At 41.0% G+C, this 22008-nt stretch overlaps 1 protein-coding gene across 3 annotated transcripts in view; it reads right to left on the reverse strand.

Annotated features, from left to right (window-relative positions):
* Nucleotides 1-22008, reverse strand: part of MID1 (midline 1) — a 325456-nt gene that overhangs the window by 221759 nt on the left and 81689 nt on the right. Inside the window, exon 1 of one of the 3 annotated variants that reach the window (XM_084649324.1) lies at nt 2920-2938. The exons of 1 other annotated variant lie outside the window; for it this stretch is intronic. The gene's annotated coding sequence lies outside the window, so the exon portion shown is untranslated. Of the gene's footprint in view, nt 1-2799; nt 2878-2919; nt 2939-22008 lie in introns of those variants that run through there. One more of the 3 variants, XM_084649323.1, reaches the window with a different exon arrangement.

A 22008-nucleotide genomic window follows, 5' to 3' on the forward strand; every position in this document is an offset into this window, starting at 1 on the left:
TACAGGATATTTAGCATGAGATATGATGACGTGGGAGTCTGGTGGTTATTTTTAGAAGGATTGGAAACCATGAGCTGCAAGGACTTTTCCCACACATGTTCTCTGTGCTCATAAACATAGCAAGTACTTTAAATTACACAACCACATTCCTATGTAAAATACAGGACGATAAACATAACAGGTCTGGCAAAACAACATTACCTTTCACCTAGCATTGGATCCCACCCCCTTTTCTAAGCAATAACTGCCAATAATGTATACACAGAAAAAAATAGATATTTTTGTATTGTGATATGATGATGAACTAGCCAGAGTATAGGCTCAAACAGATAATTTTATGTCTCTTTTTGCTGGGGCCAACTAACTCAGTGCAGTTACATTACCTCCAGTGTGGATAGAAATAGCAGATAATGTGGTTCACTTGGGTCAATGTTATCACATTTTCTCTTCCAAGGGAATTTTGCAGACCTACGCATATTTGGGAAGAATGACAACAAAGCCTCATTTTTACTTTCATACATTAAAGAATGCTGCTGAGTTATGAAAACTAATGAACAGAGTTTGAACAGTGCTATAGCAGAGAACCAAGGAGACATAGTAACTGTTCACTTTGATTGGTTCCTTCATGACTGGGGTATTGATACTGAAAACGTTTACTCACACAAGTAGTCACACTGAAATCAGTGGTGTGAAAATAATAAACAGTGTATATTGCTCTACAGTCCGGAGTTTAACTACTTTTCCATCTTTAGAACCACAGCCAGAAGCCTAACCTGATGTGTCAGTTTGCTGAAAACAGATCCTGATGCCAAAAGATAATGAATCTAACCATTTGGCAGAACTGAGAGTTATTGCTAGGAGTTGGGAGGGGTAAGGACTCCAATGGTAGGTGATAAGACTATACTAATTTAACTTCTGTCCTCCTAGAGAGTAGCCCTAAGTTACACTGCTAACCCTGGGGTCACAGTATCTAGTGTGGAACGCAAAGAGATAGAAGAATTATGTTTCCCTTGCTGCCAAAATTGTTAGTATTCTAAAGGTAAAGTTGCAAAATGTGCTCCATCTTTTAGCATTTCCCTGTAATGGTGAAGTCAAAAGTCTACAAAACTCTGATATTCAGCCAGTGAGCTTGACATTCATTGGGCTCCCATGACAGATTCCATCAATGTCTATTTTAATAGATGTTTATGTTTCAAAGCCATAAAGAAAAGAAAAGTAACGGCTCACTTCCTAATCCAGTTCATTAATGATTAGGAAACTGATCCGCCAAACTTTTACTCACACTTGTAACCACATTAAGATGAGTGGGCCGGCTCCATTAGTAAGAGCTAACCTTGTGAGTATGGTTTTGCAGGATTGGGCATTAGCACTTCGTTACTTAATAAGAGTGGGATCTGTAACTGGAACAACAGCTAAGTGTGTAAAGTGTATAGAATCTACACATTCTTTCAAGGAGGTCTGATTATGATGCAGTTATCAGTTTTGTTTCAGCAGCAACAGATTAGTAAATCATTGTATACAGACATCCATAGGCTATAGCTACAAAGGACCATTTTAGCAAATCATTCAGAACTCAATAGGGGAACTGGGAATAAAGAAATGAATAACTGTAAAAAAAAGACCAACACTGCTTGAAAAACTAACATACTATGTCATGGACCAAGTTTCTGGTTCTCTGTCAATCACTCCTATAACTGGTGTCAATCATTCTCCAGTTCCCTTGTCTGTGATTTTTGACTGACCACAAAAGAAACTTTTGTTTGTAATTATGGACTTTGCAATTCATCTGAGTCACAGGAAGGATTTTCATAGCTTGCCTGTGGACTAGGCATGGTATGCCCCAAGCTGTGTTCACATATCCTCAAGTAATTCAAGATAAAGTTTCCCACGATGATATGAAAGGAAATAAAAGATGCAGACAAACACAAGTCACTATTCTGAAAATAATGTGTGGGGCAGGGGGAGGGAATGGACAGCTAATTTTTTTTCAAATGAGAATCTGAAAACTGCCTCTTTGAGAGGGTGTAATTAGACTATATGTGAATCTGAATACTTTGATTCCTCTGAGAGATTCCTTATTTTTTCTATTTAGCCTTGTATTTATCGTCTTACATTATCCACAAGCACTTTGGTAAGAATAAGTGTCTAATATTAATGTCCTTGCTGAGGATTTATTTGCAATTTCTTTTTAAACTAAACTAAAATAATCCCCCATCCCTCCCTCCCCCGCCCCATTTATTTAATTTATTTATTTATTTTGTATTTCTCATTTTCACCTTCCTTACAGAAATTTATTTCCTTTTATTTTGTTGTCAGAGCAAGTGTCCCCTGTTGTCTAGGTTGACCATGTGAGAAGGAAGACTAATATATGTTCCTCACGCAAAACCCAGGAGAGGTTTGGAATTAACCCAGAAAAGTGAGAAATCTGATAACATCAATGAAGAACAAACATCTCAAATTTAGCATTTAGGTGAAAGCTTTTCCCCCCAAATTAGCTTTCTATAAATTCAAACATTACTGAAGAGCTGAGTTCCTTTTATATATTTATTTTTACTAGCTTTGCAGAAAGAGAGGCGAAAACAACTTTGATTAAAAAATAGCAAAGATATTCAATGGAAACTGGTCCCTTTGCTGTAAACAGTACCTCTTTGCAAACTAAGCAGCTGTACAAAGAAGAGACAATGCAGGGTGTCCCCAGCATCATTAACCAACTTCCCTTCCTCTTGAAACAATCACTTGAATAAAGCAATTACAACAACATCATGGAACAGTAGAACAAGGGGGAAAAAATAACCTTACCAGCTTCTCCTACAGTATACAGCTGAAAAGAAAACAAAACCCCAGCTGCTGTATCACATGCAATTGGTCTCCCAGAATGAATTGACTGAAAGAACTCTGAAAGGCTAAAGTCTTTCGTACCCTGTGTTTAGTTTCTCCTCAGCTCCCTCTCTCCGAATCTCCTCACAAAGCCATTCTCCTATTCCCTAATCCTCACACAGGAAAAAGCACACACAAAATGACTTCAGCAGAAACCATTCTCCTGGGGGGTGGTGAGGAAAGAGATTCTGCTGGCATTCAACCATTGCAGTATGTTAATCCTCAGAGAGGGTATCCAAATAAACTCGCCTACACAGTGTGGTCATTTGGACATCAGGCACCAAATGCCATACAAAGAGTGCTTCTTGACAAGGCATAAAAAAGAGTGCATCTCCATTCATCAACATCTTAGCTACTAATTTCTGAAATAAATACACCCCTTGATACTTCTAAGGGTTTCCTGTTTACATCTCAGTTAAAGTATATTAAAGAATTAGTCTTTTTTTTTAAAAAAAAATTAGCTACCTGAACTTCCTAAGGCTGCTAATGGGCCTAATTTTTGTTTATTTATTTTTCAAATAAAGATCCTGGAAATAAATCTAAAGGTTTAAAAAAAAAAAGATAACAAAGATGAAGTTAAAAAAAACCTAACAAATAAGATCAAAAATGTATTAGGAATTACAGAAATCAATGGTGAGTTATTAAAAACATCTACGGCTCCCTGAAATAAGAGCTACAAGCAGAAAAAACTATTATGTGAAGTTTACTTTGGACAAAGACTTCTAACTACATGTACAAAGCGCCAATATTTGGTTTTCCCAGATAATGCACCTTGAAGTTATGCCATAAAAATCAAATCTCATCCTCAGCAAATTCTTCATAGTTAACGAAGTCTTTAGAGCTTTGTTCAAAAACATTGTTGTTTCAATTGGAAACATAAGCTTTACCTGTCCATCTCTCTCTGAAGCTCAGAAATGAACAGCTGCCACAAAACAAAACGAAAGATGTGGAAAAGCAGATGGTACAATTCCACTTCTTAAATGTCGGTTGTTAGCCTTCTAGTAATAATTGATAAGGACACTTCCCCCATGCTTGTTCCCTGACTCAGCAGCATGCCATTTGTGCCTTTCAGACAAAATAAATAGACTTCAGACCACCAGCTTCACACACACTAACACTTACCAATGCTATTTCAACCTTACACAGGCGTACTTTGTTCCTCTGTGACCCTGTACAGAAACCTGAGGTGACGGTTTGATGGATGAGGTTCTCTGTTCACAATATAGGTTGTGACTTCATTAGCTATGTTCCCACTCCTCACCCCACCCCCCCCGCCCCATCCCCCATTATGATTTATCTAGGGCAAAACAAAAACAAAAAGCTACTACACACAAAACAATTTTAACAATGAAAATGAAGCAAAACCTGTGTAGCAAAGGCTGAGACTTTCTTTTGCTACCTCACCAAAGTTGCGAGGGTTTGTTTGGTTTTTGTTTTTTCTAAATTTTTCTGGGTTTGTTGTGGAAAAGGCTGTGGGAGTAAGAGGTGACTAGGGAGACATTACAAAGAGGAGGGCTAGTGTCAGTAGCACACAACAAAGCTTATTTTGGCCCACAAAAAAGCATGCTCAGCCAGGATGGCAAGAATTTTTTTGTTTCCATGTACCATCAAGGGCACTTGAACTATGACCTTTGTCAATTTCTCCTAACTACTAATTTAATGGCTTTACCAGGAACCTTGGACAGTTGTGTACTTCACTAAGGCCCCCATCCTGTAACAGAATTCGTGAGGCAAACTCCTGCGCCATACAAAGTCCCAGTATGGGATTGCTTATTATTATTAAAATGTAACTGTAAAATATCAGAGGAACAATATGTACTAAAATGTACTTTAGTGTCACCCTACTATTTCAAGCACAGATTCCACACTAAAATGAACTTTTAACATTATAGTTAACTAAGTTATTTGATTTACAGCTTTCACAGATTTTTTTACCTCACTGATCACCCATTTCTACATTTCAAGCTCTCATGCAGCATCATTGCCTCACAGAATCAACTATTCGTAAAATAGATATGGAATTGCAGTTTGGTTTTAGAACCATAAGATACAGGAGTGTTGCATCTGTGCCAAGTCTAAAGTCAGCAGCAAAATGATATGCATTTCTCCACTGGTCTCTGAGCGCTGTCACCTTTTCAGTGAAATAGATGAGACACTTCCATTCCAATAAATTCTCTATAATTTTGGGGTCAAGCATGCAAATACTTAACCTTTTAATGTTACTCAAGTGAAGGAGAAACCCAATTAATTTTAGTGGGACTGCTCATTTCTATCTACGTGTCTGTCTAACTGTGGTACTCATATATGGCCATTCTGATCGGACTGTAGCACACTAGTCTGTAATGTTGTTACAATATTCCTGTGAGGTAGGGAAGTGCTATTAGCTCCCATTTTACAGAAGCGGGACCTGAGGCACAGTGAGTTTATTTGACTTTCCCAAGGCCACATAGAAAATCTGTGTCAGGGCAGGGAATTAAACCCAGGTCTCCAGAGACCTGAGCTCGCGTCCTAAATAAGAGGTCATCCATCCCAATATAGCTCACGTTTGGTTATACTATTTCAAGAATTATTTACAAAACCAAATATTAGCAAAACTGGTTGAGCATTGACTGTCCATTACCCAGACCATATTGTTGACCACCTAAGTCATATGGTATTATTTCTGTTCCCTGATGGCATGACCTAAACTTTGTAAAAATGAGTCTTTTTGAGTCACAAGTTAGGCACAAACTTTTGTAACATTTAGATTATTCTATTGGTATGAAGACAAAACAAGCTTTTCAAAGTCACTCTGATAACATTTCTAGTGAAAACATTTATTCAGGTGAGTATTCCTGATTTTGCTTTCTCAAGTTCTAACAAACAGAAACTTGTTCACACAAATGTTCAAAGACAATCAAATATAAGGCGTGATTAATACCAGCAAAGCAAAATTGGTGGGTTTTATATAATATATCTTATATTTATATGTTTTGTTTCATTCACATAGCTCTATGTGAGTGAAACTCATCCCTGTGTGGAGGATCAGCACCAGAGCTATGCACTACATACAGTTAAGTCCCACCCATTTTGAGAGCTTAAAGGGGACTTAAGCAGTACAGGGCCTTTGCGCTGACTCTTAAGGGGTGAATTTCACCGTTTATGAAGATGGCTTTCAGAAGTTGCACTTGTGAACCATTTCTCTCTCTATGACAGCTTTTGAACTGCTCTCATTGGTTTCAGGATCTCTGACATCAGGATCTGGGAACCTGCTGTCTCTAAAGAAGGAAATGTCCCAAATGTTTTTAAAACTATAGGTACAGCAACTTAAGAACCCAGTTTTGCCAACTTCAAGAGATCAAAAATGAGCCAGACCCCTCCCAAAAAATCATGAAACTGGCCCCCAAATGAGATTTTTAAAAAAAGTTATATTGTGTTTTTAGCTCAAGTGTCTGGATTTTTTAACTCCCCCTGCCCATCCCCAGGGTGTGTGCATGAATCATAGAATATAGAATATCAGGGTTGGAAGGGACCTCAGGAGGTCATCTAGTCCAACCGCTTGCTCAAAGCAGGACCAATCCCCAACTAAATCATCCAGCTAGGGCTTTGTCAAGCCTGACCTTTAAAACCTCAAAGGAAGGCGATTCCACCACCTACCTAGATAAAGCATTCCAGTGCTTCACCACCCTCCTAGTGAAAAAGTTTTTCCTAATATCCAACCTAAACCTCCCCCACTGCAACTTGAGACCATTACTCCTTGTTCTGTCATCTGCTACCACTGAAAACAGGCTAGATCCATCCTCTTTGGAACCCCCTTTAAGGTAGTTGAAAGCAGCTATCAAATCCCCCCCATTCTTCTCTTCCACAGACTAAACAATCCCAGTTCCCTCAGCCTCTCCTCATAAGTCATGTGTTCCAGTCCCCTAATCATTTTTGTTGCCCTCCGCTGGACGCTTTCCAATTTTTCCACATCCTTCTTGAAGTAGGGGGCCCAAAACTGTACACAGTACTCCAGATGAGGCCTCACCAATGTCGAATAGAGGGGAATGATCACATCCCTCAATCTGCTGGCAATGCCCCTACTTATACAGCCCAAAATGCCATTAGCCTTCTTGGCAACAAGGACCCACTGTTGACTCATATCCAGCTTCTCGTCCACTGTAACCCCTAGGTCCTTTTCTACAGAACTGCTGCCTAACCATTTGGTCCCTAGTCTATACTGGTGCATGGGATTCTTCCGTCCTACATGCAAGACTCTGCACTTGTCCTTGTTGAACCTCATCAGGTTTCTTTTGGCCCAATCCTCTAATTTGTCTAGGTCCCTCTGGATCCTATCCCTATCCTCCAGCGTATCTACCACTCCTCCCAGTTTAGCGTCATCTGCAAACTTGCTGAGTGTGCAGTCCACGCCATCCTCCAGATCATTAATGAAGATATTGAACAAAATCATCCCCAGGACCGACCCTTGGGGCACTCCGCTTGATACCGGCTGCCAACTAGACATGGAGCCATTGATCATTACCCATTGAGCCTGATGCTCTGGCCAGCTCTCTATCCACTTTATAGTCCATTCATCCAGCCCATACTTCTTCAACTTGCTGGCAAGAATACTGTGGGAGACCGGATCAAAAGCTTTGCTAAAGTCAAGGAATAACATGTCCACTGGTTCCCCCTCATCCACAGAGCCAGTTATCGCATCATAGAAGGCAATTAGATTAGTCAGGCATCAGCCCCCACCTTCCTCACTTCAGCCCCCCTGCAGCTCCCAGGCCATAGTTCAGCCCCCCCAGCCTTACCCCTGATCCTCTTAGGGTTCTTCACCCTCCCCAGCCATGGCGGGGATTGGGGGGACTGCGGGGTGGGTCCTCTCTCCTACTTCCCAGGCTGGCAGGGGAACATTGGCTTCCCAGGGCTGACAGCGTAGCCACGGCTGAAAAAAAATAATCCTGACAATTGAGAATTCTATCAAGATCATGAGTCAGGATTAATGATACTTAGAAATCGTGTTTCTCGCGATTAATTCACAAGAGTTGGCATGTGTGAGAACCATTTTTATTGCCTATAACTAACAGTTTTCCTACTATCCAGGATGTAATCAGGAATTACAGTATAGCTGGGATTACAGTGGAAAGAGCTGTAGGCATCACATAGAAAGTACCTTTCAAGTGTGAAAATGAACAGGCTCCAGCTCATCTCAAAATGTCAGCCACTCTTGGAAGCAGAAGCAGGTTATAAAATTATTCCCACAATAAAAATAAAACACACCAATCAAAAGTAACACACAAGAACTGGAGAGTCTCTGTTTGGAGCAGAATATAAACTTTCATACTGATTCACACGAAGAGGCCTGGTCAGAAACAAGGTTGGAATTTTGGGAAATGTTGACAAAGTGGACATTCTGCTGATATAATTTCTCTTTTACTTACTCAAAATTAAATCCTTGTTTATCCTTATCCTATCTAAAACACCTGATTGGCATAGTACTGACTTCCTTCTGTGTTTCTTGGATTAATAAGAAAAAACAAAGCAAGGTCATTTTGGACATAATTCTGCATTTTTAATAGTAATCCTAAATGTATTTCAAATCCCTAAGCAGAACAGAGTATGTAATTGCACTGGAAATGATTCTAGCAAAACTAAACATGAAAGGACACTAAGCTCTTTGAGGATCTGTGATGTGACTGATTAGATTAGCCTAGCACAGCGACACTTCTGTTGCCGATCTACTCTTGGGAAAAAAATTCCAATTCTAGAACACAATGTGGAGACAGAGGCAAAAGAGGCAGTTAACATTAGAAACAATAAAAACAAAGAAAAACGTATACTAAACCTCTAATATTTACATTCAGCATTATTATTTATGAGCTAGTGAGTGAATGAACAAAGACAATGCTTTGTCCTCACGACCATTAATAATATCTCTCCAAGATGAGTAGTTGATAGAGTTAGTCACAACTAAGCCTTTGTTGCTTGAAAAATCCCATATACTAATGAATAGCTTCCTACATTTGTCAAAATTGTTCTTCAGGGCTATTATATAAAAGCAGTTAATGATGGCGTAGGCTCTGATCCTGCAAGGAGCTGTATGGGGTGGATGCCTGCATCCATGTGGAGGCCTGCTGAAGTCATTGGAGCTCTGCACGAAGCCAGTTGCAAGATCAGAGCCCTATGCAAATAAGGAAAGAAGCAAATTGTAACAAATCCATACACACCAAGGATTTCATCGATGTTACTACATTGCACAATAAAAGGGACTCAAAACTTCTCAGCAATAAAGAGGATAGCAGAGGACTCTACTACATAAGAGAGATTATCCTTTCTGTTAACTATTAGCAGCGTAGCATCCATGACCTACATGTGGAGCAGTTCTGATTCCATCCAATAAAGGGCAGTGGTAAACATACTCCCTAGCCTGTTCATTACAGAACTGTGGTAACTTTGGATTTTCTCAGAATGGTTTCAGTCTGGGGGACAGCCCTACGCCAAGCTATGATGCTTTCTTTATTTGCCTAAATGCCTATAGTGCCTAAATGCCACTTCATCATCCCCTTTTTAAAAAATCCTCAATAAATTTTACAATTAGGTTTCCCCCTGAAACAATCACTAAAGTAACTCAGACAGTCTGAAAGTATGAAGCCCAAAAAAATCAGGGAATTGTAACTGGCTCCCTGAAAGTATTACACAATCTCCTCAAACTGTGCAGATCTTGGGGCAGAAGACAGCTGGGATTCAAGCAAAATTGGCCTTCTGTACTCTAATCTCCCGTTGATTTTTTTCTTGACAGTTTTAGAATCATTTTATCTACTGATACAGTGTCATTTTTTATATTTTTCCATTGCCAGTTCATTTTGGCACATTAAAAACATGCAGAAGCCACATGGAACAGCCAAATTTCAGATCTAAAGATAAGAGGTCAAAGAGATTATAATTTGATTTCAATTCAGTACTGTCAAAAAAGCAATGATTTACAAACTAAGTTTTTGCTTTAGGTAAAGTACAGATGGAGTACAAATCCATGGAAGGTCCATATTTTGGAAATGTTAGAGATTTTCAAACATCTTTTCATTCAGGCCAGCTCCTTATTTTTCTCAATAAGCACTGAAAATGTACCATTTGTAAATAAAGTGTGGATGATGCAGACCCAATCAGTGCTTAATTTGCATAAATGTTCTGGTGATGTTTTCAGTTACATATCATGGGTAATGCCCTCTGAGAAAGAAGCGAGAAGGGAGAGTAGAGGAGTAGAATTAGAGAGAAGAGAGAGCTGGTGAGAGTCAGACAGAAATAGGGAAATAGGAAGAGTAAAAGGAGAGGGAGAGATGGTATAGAGCAAAAAAAGAAAGAACTGAGATGAAGAGAAAATGAGAGTAAGAAACACACAAGATTGTGATATTACTTAGCATTAGTAAGAGAAAAAAAGACTCACTCCAGCAAGAACTCTGTGATAGTCAATGATTTCAACTTTGCAACCATCTGTCCAATTATTTTCTTTGGTTTTGGTCCATATAGGTTCAACCAATCCTCACTCCCAAATTTTGCTTTTAGTTTTTGACTTGGATGAACTCATATTTTCGAAGTAAAAGTCAACCAAAATGACTGAAGTTCAGCCGGTTTTGCATCAGGAGTTTGAGAGACTAAAAATATCTGTAGAATCTAATATCAAAGCATAATTCAGCCCAGGTTTGCGTGAATGGTTCTTGAATTTTAGTGAATGCAGCCTCAGTTTAAAGCTTATTAAAAAAAAAAGAAAACAGAATAGAAACAAGTCAACTTTCCTGCCATTGGTTACCATAGTGCTAGCTGGAGAGAGTGCTAGTTGCAATGGCAAGATCCCTAGCCCTGCTCCAGCCTCTTTAGATGTGACATGAAGTAGCTCTAAAAGCCCCACATTTAGCTGGGAGAAGATTCCTCCAGCACTGCCATAAGAATGTCTTCCAAGGACCGCCTCACAAATATAGCATAGAGTATGTGCTGGGGTGAGGTTGCAGGTGGAAGAGGCACATCAGGGATAGATTCTGGTCAGAGCTGCTGCCCATAGGCAGCCGGGGACAGGCTGCTGTAACCTAGACAGGCTCCCAGGACTGACTCAATTATTCTGATGATCGCAGACCAGGCCAGGATTAGGAGTGTGCAAAAGTGGCTTTAAACCACTTTAGTCCCTCCCACCCTCACCCTAGACTATGGATTCTGTACTATGCTTAGGCTGCATCTATGCTTGTGCACTTCCCTGGGTACTTATCCATGTATTGCTAGCAGGTGTTTCCCATATCCACACCAAGTGTCCACATATGCCAAGCTGGGCACGGGTACATGCTGTGCACAGGAATATACCTGTGTGCTGCACACACACTAATCCTTTTCAGTATGGCACAGTAGCACCACCCCTGAAATGGGAGTATCCCAGAGACTCTGGGAACTGCTGACACTGTGTGCGGCCTTCACACATTTGGCATCAGCAGCTCCTGGCCATCTCTCTGAACTATGTTGGAGATATGAAGCAAGTGTATGATGATGTGGTTCTGCTCCTGTCCAAAGCACAAATGCTCGTGTGGTTTAGCATCGGATACTGGGCAGAATTGGTCCATAAAAATTTGAGATGGTGAAGATGACTGACTCAGAAGGGGAATTAAAATCTGCAGTAGTCCCAAGGAAAGTGCTAAGTGCCAGGATTGCAATGGAATGCCCATGGGTGGACCACCATTTCTGATCCAGGAGAACCAGCATGGCGTGATGGGACCACATAGTTTTGGAAACTTGGGATGATGACCAGTGGCTCCAGAACTTCTGAATGGGGAAGCAGACCTTCACAGAGTTGTCTGAGCAGCTTGCAACAACCCTTCAGTGCCAGACCACTTGATTTCAGAAATCCATACCAGTACATAAGTGGGTGGCTATCATGCTTTGGAGCTGTTAAGCCTTGGCATCTACTGATCAGTTGCAAACCAGTTCAGGGTTGGGAAACCAACCCACAAGGAACAGGCATACATTGAACAAAATGGGGTTTATAACGAGAAAAAATGAGCCAAAAACGGTTAAATTCACTGAGAAAAGTGGGCAAACCATGTCTATGGACATGTGGGGAGAGGGGAAGGGCCAGGAGAGAGAGGAGCAGGGAAATGGTTGCAGAATATTGTGCAGGGGTACAAACAGGAACATCTTCTGCATGGGTCTGGGAACAAACACAGGTTGGACAACAGGGAGGGGATCAGGCTCACTGTTCCCTCACTGAATCCTGGGGGGTGGGGTGGGTTCTCTGTGAGGGATTTCAGTGGATGAGGATGTGTTGGGCATCCAGCATGCTCCTTCCCATTGCGGAGTGGTGGGATTCACCACCTCAGCAGTAGGCTGTGTGCTAGCTAGAGAAGGAGTAGGTGAAGCCCATTCCCATACAGGAGCGGCAGGCCCCAAAAGTGTTCTATCACCAGTTGAATGAGGAACCGCATGATCCCCTTCTCTCTCTGCATGGACCCATTGCCTGCGCTGCCTCTCCACTGCAGGAATGCCTCATCCTACCTAGGAGCCCATTCCTCCCTTTCCCGGAGAAAGTCCAAGTGCTCTTGGCAGCTATCTATGCCAAGCAGCAGGTCTTCCTCTGCTACCTCTGTGGTGCTGCTACTGCCCAAGCACTGGAATGGTTTCCCTGTTGGCATTGGAATAGCCTACCAAGTCAAAGGCAAGGGTTGCATTCTATTTCACTTTTCCTTGACAGGTACCTAAATCCCCCCACACACATAACATAACTGTGCTGCCGAAGGCTACAATATTGGTAGTCTTTAGAATCCCGGGAATGCAAATGTTGCAGTCTCTTTCCTTCAGACTACTTATGCAGCCCACGAGGAAGGAGCAGAGGGTAAATATGGTAAGATACCTGCATTACTTTTATTTAAATGTTGTAATGTTTGCAGTCCATCAAGGGACTGCTTGGGGTGTGGTTTGGTTCCTTCAGGGATAATATTACCAGTCACCTTTTTTTTCTTTAAAGGCTGGCCACCACTTGGAGAACATAGCAGTTCTGAAGGTATTGGAATGGAAAAAAGAAATGTGCTTCCTAGTACCATGGCGGACACCTATGCCAAAGAGAAGTCTCTGCTAATGGTGACCCCTCTACCTATTGCTGAGTGGAAGGGTTTGGTGAGCTACGAAGATGAACCAAGCACATTTGCCCTGCCATTAAACCTGAAGAACCATCTTGAATTTCTGCTACACCAGAAATGTACTGAATTATATTTACAGGCCTGAGTGGCAATTCAAGAGGAAATTGACTATTCTAAGCTAGCAGATGGAGTTCCCCTGGAAGAGGACAGAAAACATCCACTCACCCCTAGGCCCTCCACATCACCAGATGATCCAGCCCGTGTCCAGCAAGCAGCACTGAAAGGGACATGGAACACAGAGAGTGACTCCAGAAGTGAATTTTCTTCCCTGAAGTTTTGGATTGCGCATGGCAATCGCCTCTCCCCGATAAGGGAAACAGCATTGTATTTATGCAACTGCCTAAGCGGATGCTTCACCCACCCCCCTGCTTCTCCCAGCTTTCATGACGGATGCCAGAGACTGGGAATGGTTCAAAATACTTGAAATAGTCACAGAGAGAATGGATTGCTTTGATTTTCCTCAGCAAACAAACTGTTCCCTTTCCCTTCCCTGACCTAGGCGAGCCTGCACTTAAGCCACCAACCACCCCTATTCCCATTCCACATGGCTCCCACTCATAAGATGAAGGAAAGACAAAGGGGACGGGAGTGGAGAGAGATGGTGTTGGGTATTTGCACAACCATAATTGTCATGACAAACTGTTCTTTCCCCCTGGGGCCCTTTCAAAATCCACCCGCGCCCTCCCTTCTCCAGGCCCCTTTTCACACAGCCCAGGGACTATCATTATCAGTGATGGTCAAGAAATGCATAGAGACAGAGGCACAGTGACTGCTCATTAATAAATGTGTTATAGCTTCCACTATATGCTTTACAGCGGGTCATGGGATTTCAATAAAATTATTGATTTACAGCCATGTGTTGCTTCAGGACCATGTCAGGGTGCACCAGGGCTGGGAGCTTGCGTGTGTGGGGCGGGAGGTGGCAGGCTGAGGCTTGTAGCACCAGAGCAAGAGGGAATATTGTCGGGGAGGGTGGGGCACCACTGTAAAAACTTACCAGCATCAGACGCTTGTTCCTACAGTGGTTCTGTGTTCTCAGGGCAAATGGGGGGATGGGCTTCCTGAACAGGTCTGCCAGATAGAGGTGCAGATTTACAAGCTCTTCTTCCTCTGTCTCCCTCAGGACTCCTTCTGGAACTTCCTCTGAGATCCCCGCTGCCTCCTTGGCTGCACCCTTCATTGGTATCCAGGCATACAATTAAAAGGGATGCCAATGAAGGGCACGGGCAAGGAGAGGGTAGAGAGTCACTTCAGGCGCCGTACCCACAGCCTTAGAGAGGAGCCAGTCCAACTCATTGTAGCGAGGGCATGCGCTAAGGTCCCCTGCCAGAGGGGCCGTTGGAGTCCTTCACCCTCCACTCCAGGAGCCTGAGGTGCTTCATGTGCCTCACGTACATGGGGAGGAGGCAGAACACCATGGTGAAAGAGGCTTCTGTTAAAACATGCATATTGTCTTCGTTAAACGCTGTGGGAAAATGTGGTCTTTAGCTTTTGTTCAAAATAATGAAGCCCAAATATTTTGTTGACAGGGGCAGATTTCAGAACAAGCCAGGGAACAGATTAATTTGGAAGGAAGGGGCTGGGAAGGCAGGGGCTCATATGAGGTACGGGGGAGAGCTGGAGAGACGGGTAAGAGCTACGTCTGGAGAAGCAGCTCCATGAGAGCTGGAAAGGCAGGCCAGCACAGGTGAGAATCTGCAGCCCACTCCTGCTCCAGTCTAGACCAAGAATGGCTTCTCAACTTGGGATTTGCAATCACATCAAATATAGGGGCATCGTGACTAACTGTTCTAGGTCTTATCCAACTCCCATTCAACTTAATGGCAGTCTTTCCTTTAACTTGAATAGGAGTTGGTTGGTTTAATGAGTAGGTGGGAGTAGGGTGCTGAAACCTTTTGCTGTTGTAACATGGGGTCATGGTGTGGAAAAGGTTGAGAACAACTGAGCCAGAGGAACTCCCTCCTTGGCCACTTAAAGAAGGAAAATAGCAGAGTCCCTCCGCAAGCCTAGAGATGAACCAACAGGCACAAGCAACCCATGAAATATCTTCTGAGAGCTTACAAAAATTCAGCCATAAATCCCTTTAGAAAATTAAATGTGTTTTCAGTGACCACAGTTTAATGTCAAAATAAAATGGGAGAGAGAAATTGGGTGAGGTAATATCTTTTATTAGTGAGAGAGACAGGCTTTGAAGCTCCACAGAACTCTTCTTCAGGTCTCTCACCAACAGAAGTTGGCTCAATGAAATGTATTACTTCACCCACCTTCTCTCATATCCTGAGACCCACACAGCTACAAACACTGCAAAAAATAATCTTTTTAATTTAATCCTTTGCTTTTGCTCATCCTTCTCTCTCACTCTTCATTTTTCTTCCAAAAATCATATTCTTCTCCCCTCTGTTATTTTCCCCCCCAGTACTTACCCAACAACTAATATCTACCTCTCTCCTCGGTAGGGTGCCTAACCAAATTAAGGTTTCAGAGTAACAGCCGTGTTAGTCTGTATTCGCAAAAAGAAAAGGAGTATTTGTGGCACCTTAGAGACTAACCAATTTATTTGAGCATAAGCTTTCGTGAGCATACTGTATGCATCCGATGAAGTGAGCTGTAGCTCACGAAAGCTTATGCTCAAATAAATTGGTTAGTCTCTAAGGTGCCACAAGTACTCCTTTTCTTTTAACCAAATTAAGTGAAAGCAATACAAGTCAGTTGTTCACATGGGGGTTTCCAGCAGATTAGCCAAATTGATTTTAAACCTGATTTTACTTTAAAAAGTGAAACTTTTCTGTGTAAACCACCCCTAATTTTATTCGAAGACGTAAGGGAGTCATTGAGACTTTATTCTCCGATACATGCTGAGGATACAGCAGTCAGTGACTACAAAGGTAGGCCGCAACCCAAACAGGCATTAAAACAGCAAACAAACATTCTTTCCCACAGCAGCCTCTATTGATGTTGGCAAAGATTTAAATAAGCAGCTTTCTTCTAACAATGAGTGAATCCCAGTAATGTTAAAAGTGTTATCACACCTTATGTGCTCTTCAGAGTAGGTTTTGGAAATTGCTCTATGTGTGCCTATAGAAACTGAAGTCTATGCTATTGTGTAAATGTTACCTTTTGTGAAGTTGCCATAGAGCATCTTAACAGAATAGGAGTATTTTTTTTTACCAGAATAAAAACTGGTTGGTAGACACCATAGTCTGTTACTAAAGACATCTTTAATTTGTAAAGGCCTTGATTCCTTATATCCTTAAAGAGGAAAGGCTCCCTCCTATGGTTAATTTGCATAAAGCTGCCAGCACTTCTGTTGCAATTCTGCAGTCAACTCTGTGTAGAGAAACTCCATTTCAAACATGATACCATGTATTGTATGTCTATCAAATTTATCATTGTTTTTTTTTAAAAAATAACTGCAAATGCAAGCCATCAGAAGCTGTAGTTGAGATTTTGATTTTACTGAGATCAAAGGTGAGATTAAGCTTTCATTTGACTACAAAATAAAATTGTCAGCCATAAATGTTCACCTTCCAGAATCATTTATAAACATATTTGAGTTACATTTTCTAATATTTTATAGCTACAAATGGTTCCTTCCAGGGTTAATATTTTGCCATAGAATCAGGCTATAGAAATTGCAAAACAGAATTAGAGTTCTATTGGCAGAAACAATTAATTTAGAAAGTGTAGTAGGCAAATAGTACATTGTTAGTATTTGTTCACACATGTGAAGTTGAACAAATGAATTTCAGTGCCAGAAACAAATGGATGCTATGATTTGATCTTTACTTATGGTGTGTTTTATTAAGGCTGTAAAACAAAGTCCTAGGATTTAAAACTACAAAACTTGAATTTATGCAGTGAAAGTGTGCAGTGATTATACTTTCATTTATCTAAAATAAATAACAGTGCCCTAACCTCAAAACAATCCCATTCCCACTAGCCCAAAGTAGCACCAGCTTGCCAAGAAGATGGCAATAAAAAATGGAAATAAAAAATCTGTTAGAAATAATATTCAGTTGTTCACTTTTGAATTGTAACAGCTTGTGGTTTATAAACTTCCTTTATTACAATTACCGCAAGTAAACTCTTTCCCCAACTCTCCTTGGACATCTCAGTTTACCTTAGCTGACCAGACTAAAAATGAAGTTGTCAGAAGTCCTTGGCTGAAGTTGTTTTTATGGCAATGATATTTATTACAATAAATCTTGGGAAATCATGGGGAGTCTGCTTGGAAAAAATATTTCCTCTAAATTCATTATGGACTGGTTTCTTCACTTAGAAGATTCAGTTGCTACAAACATTGTCATTAACAGGTTTCAGAGTAGCAGCCGTGTTAGTCTGTATCCCGCAAAAAGAAAAGGAGGACCTGTGGCACCTTAGAGACTAACCAATTTATTTGAGCATAAGCTTTCGTGAGCTACAGCTCACTTCATTGGATGCATTCAGTGGAAAATACAGTGGGGAAATTTATATACACAGAGAACATGAAACAATGGGTGTTACCATACACACTGTAATGAGAGTGATCAGGTAAGGTGAGCTATTACCAGCAGGAGAGCGGGGGCAGGGGGGACCCCTTTTGTAGTGATAATCAAGGTGGGCCATTTCCAGCAGTTGACAAGAACGTCTGAGGAACAGTGGGGGGTGGGGGGAAATAAACATGGGGAAATAGTTTTACTTTGTGTAATGACACATCCACTCCCAGTCTTTATTCAAGCCTAAGTTAATTGTATCCAGTTTGCAAATTAATTCCAATTCACCAGTCTCTCATTGGAGTCTGTTTTTGAAGTTTTTTTGTTGAAGAATTGCCACTTTTAGGTCTGTAATCAAGTGACCAAAGAGACTGAAGTGTTCTCCGACTGGTTTTTGAATGTTATAATTCTTGACTTCTGATTTGTGTCCATTTATTCTTTTACATAGAGACTGTCCAGTTTGGCCAATGTACATGGCAGAGGGGCATTGCTGGCACATGATGGCATATATCACATTGGTAGATATGCAGGTGAACGAGCCTCTGATAGTGTGGCTGATGTGATTAGGCCCTATGATGGTGTCTCCTGAATAGATGTGGACACAGCTGGCAACGGGCTTTATTGCAAGGATAGGTTCCTGTGTTAGTGGTTCTGTTGTGTGGTTTGTGGTTGCTGGTGAGTATTTGCTTCAGGTTGGGGGGCTGTCTGTAGCAAGGACTGGCCTGTCTCCCAAGATCTGTGAGAGTGATGGGTCGTCCTTCAGGATAGGTTGTAGATCCTTGATGATGCGTTGGAGGGGTTTTAGTTGGGGGCTGAAGGTGATGGCTAGTGGCGTTCTATTATTTTCTTTGTTGGCCCTGTCTTGCAGTAGGTATCTTCTGGGCACTCTTCTGGCTCTGTCAATCTGTTTCTTCACTTCAGCAGGTGGGTATTGTAGTTGTAAGAACCTCTCTCTTGTCAACTGCTGGAAATGGCCCACCTTGATTATCACTACAAAAGGTTTCCCCCTCCCATCCCCCACCCCCGCTCTCCTGCTGGTAATAGCTCATCTTACCTGATCACTCTCCTTACAGTGTGTATGATAACACCCATTGTTTCATGTTCTCTGTGTATATAAATCTCCCCACTGTATTTTCCACTGAAGGCATCCGATGAAGTGAGCTGTAACTCACAAAAACTTATGCTCAAATAAATTGGTTAGTCTCTAAGGTGCCACAAGTCCTCCTTTTCTTTATTGTCATTAACTTTATTTTCAATTTTAACAGGATTTAATCTATGTTTTCATTTGTTTGAGTTCAGTATGAATACCTGGAAGTATTACAGAACATGTAACCGAGTACAACAAACAAGCTCTTGAGTACTGTAATTTCATTGCAGTACACTCAACACCTGCATTAACACATTTTTCGTTAATAGACTACCCTAAATTTTTATATAACTACCAAGAGAGTTTATTAATGCTCACAAAAATTCTGCTAGACAGCTCTCCCTTTTCAGCAATTAAGGCACAATAAAATTTTGGAACTTTGTATACAGGTCTCTGATGCTAGCAACTGAAATGGCTGGCTGCAGCTGGCAATTCTGATCATGTGCTAAGTAATCCAGAGTTTTTCCAAACAGAAGATTTACATGGAAAAATTTTAATAAATGGTCAGCTTAGCTCAACAGGCTGTGAATTCCATCCAAACATTGAACAAATCTGTAACAAAACCCATGTCTGGGTTGTGAACTGAAATTGCATATTTTAATGCTAGTGTCAACTACCTTTTTTTTTCAGACACAAAGGACCTGATCCAACTCCCTCTGAGGTCAATAGGATTATTTTCACTAACTTTACTGAGAATTAAACCGAGCCATAAGAATCCACATGCTAGTCATCATTTAGACTTAATCCAATTTCCACTCAAGTCAATAGGAGATGGATCAGGCTCTTGGTAAGAAGGACATGGCAATGTGACACAGGACTGGTAGGGGAAGATCCTGGAAGTGAACACATGATCAGCCAGCTTTTGATCACTTTCTGCATCTCAGTTGATCGATGGCTCTTTCAGGTGGCCTGTCAGATGGAGTTAGTGAAAACGGTGGAGAAGTGCTGTTTTCTGTAAAACCAACAAGGACATTTGGAAAAACCATGCAGTCAAGGACATTACTAGTTTTCAGGCAAACATGGTCAACCCCAGTTATGATACATTGTGTGGACGGCAGAAAAAGTCTTTTGGCTAGGGCTACATCAGTCCTCTTAATTGAAAAGGGAAGATGAAAAGCCTCCATGATTCGAAAGCTCTGGTAGTTATCTATAAACTTATACTTGGTTATGAATTCTCATAACAAGAACCTAACCTTAAGTAACAGAAATGATAAATTGCAGAAACTTTAACTGATTCTTCAAAAATATGGTTGCCAGCTGCAGCAGCCAGAACAGCTGATATTTCACATGAAGCATGTAAAAAAAAAAAAAAAAAAAAAATTCACCTCCTGACACCATTTCCTGCCATTCCTCTATTGTTAATCCCTAAAAAAAAAAGCAACTCATTTTTCAAGCCTGCATATAAACTATAGCTTTAGTTTAAATACATAAGACATCATTAACAAATAAATACATAATTGTAACTAACCATATTTACTAGTCCCCCATATGGCCATGTACTCATAGTGGCCCAGAGCCTCAAAGGTATTTATGTGCTGGAGGATCTGGGCAATTGTCTTCTCCCCATTATATCTCTTTCCCACCTCTGCCCTATGTTGTTACTTTCTGTTTCTCATCCTAAATTAGGGTTAGATTGAGCCTAGTCATTATGAGAGTGTGCAGGTTGAAGAAGAGGCACAGAGATCTTTCTGACAGGTTTCAGAGTAGCAGGCATGTTAGTCTGTATCCTCAAAAAGAAAAGGAGTACTTGTGGCACTTCAGAGACTAACAAATTTATTTGAGCATAAGCTTTCGTGAGCTACAGCTCACTTCATCGGATGCAATTTATGCTCAAATAAATTTGTTTGTCTCTAAGAGATCTTTCTGTCTATGCTTCATGCAAGGGCCAGGCAGAATAACTTTCCTTACATTCCGAGAAGTGCTCCCTTGGAAGTGTGGGTCCTCCCAGCTCTATTCTCCCCTCCCTCGCAGGCCTACAAAGCGGGCCAAGAGTATACTACACCAGCTTCCAAGGCACAATTCCTCCCCAACCTTTTCCTGGGGTTTTTACTATCCCTTACTCATGGATGTGCTGCATAGATAAGATTCTAAGTTCTTTGGGACAGGAAATCAACCATACACATCACTGGAGACATAAAAATTATATTTAAAGTACTGTACAATGGAAATATACATTCTCAACTCCCATGATGCAACAGTTAATTTTACATTTGCTTTCCCCAAGCATTTCCAAAGTGAGTTATTGCTCATCCAATCAGGCAATAGAAACAATAACCATGTAAATTCTGTTGTTACAACTAAGCAACACACCCTGAATTTTGAATGGCATGCACAGAGAAAGTTGAATTTGTGAAATTTTTCACTGAGCAATTTCAAACAATAAAATCCAGAAAATGATGATCTTTGAACGGACAGTAGTTCTGCTAACAGAAAGAAAGAATTTATTAAATTGATTCATTATGAATTCTAATTCTAGGAGCCAAGTTAAAAATTTGGGATGTTTAACTCATTTATGACAAACTACAAGTATTTAATCTTCAAACTACACAAGTATTTAATCTTTTATTGAAATATGAAAGAAGATAAGATATTTCTGGTTTTTAAGTTATACATACCTTCCCCACTACTGCTCTGCAATGCCTGGTCAGGTCAGACCTAAAGGCATGATACTACAACCCTTACTCCTATGAATAGTCTGACTGAAGTCAGTAAGAATACCCACATCAAAAGGCCTAGCCTACACTAGGAAATTAAGATGATATAACTGTGTTGCTCAGGGGCGAGAAAAATCCACACCCGAATGGTGCAGTTAAACCAAACTAACCCCTGGTGTAGACAGTGCTAGATTGATGGGAGAATTCTCCCATTGACCTAGCTACCACCTCTCAGGGAAGTGGATTACCTTCACCAACAGGAGAAACACCCCCACCTCACCCTCCACTGGTGTAGGTAGTGTCTTCACTAAAGCACTACAGCGGCACTGCTGCAGCATTTTATGCATAGACAGCCCCTAAAGATATACCATATCTGCAAGAATCTGGCCCCAGAAGCCTCTTTGCTTCTTGTAAGTAATGCGGCCATTCCAAATTCTTGCTGATGAAACCCAACAACATGTATTGTCTCATTACGTACAACTCCATATGCACCATACATGGTGATCATTAAAGCAACATATAGTATTTCATTGTCCAACGGATGTCCCACCACCTTTATTTCTGAATTGTCAGAAAAAGATGTTAGTATGCCTCTGCCGCCTTCCCTGGAGGGTATTTCGCAGACTTAAAGAAATGGATTCTCCAATACGCACCCTATTTAAATAAGAAGAGACTGGAATATGCTCTTTGGCTGTAACAGTAGCTCCAAAGACAAATGGTTCTTC

This window comes from Lepidochelys olivacea, assembly GCF_965140295.1.
Source record: "Lepidochelys olivacea isolate rLepOli2 genome assembly, chromosome: 1".
Taxonomy (NCBI): Eukaryota; Metazoa; Chordata; order Testudines; family Cheloniidae; genus Lepidochelys; species Lepidochelys olivacea.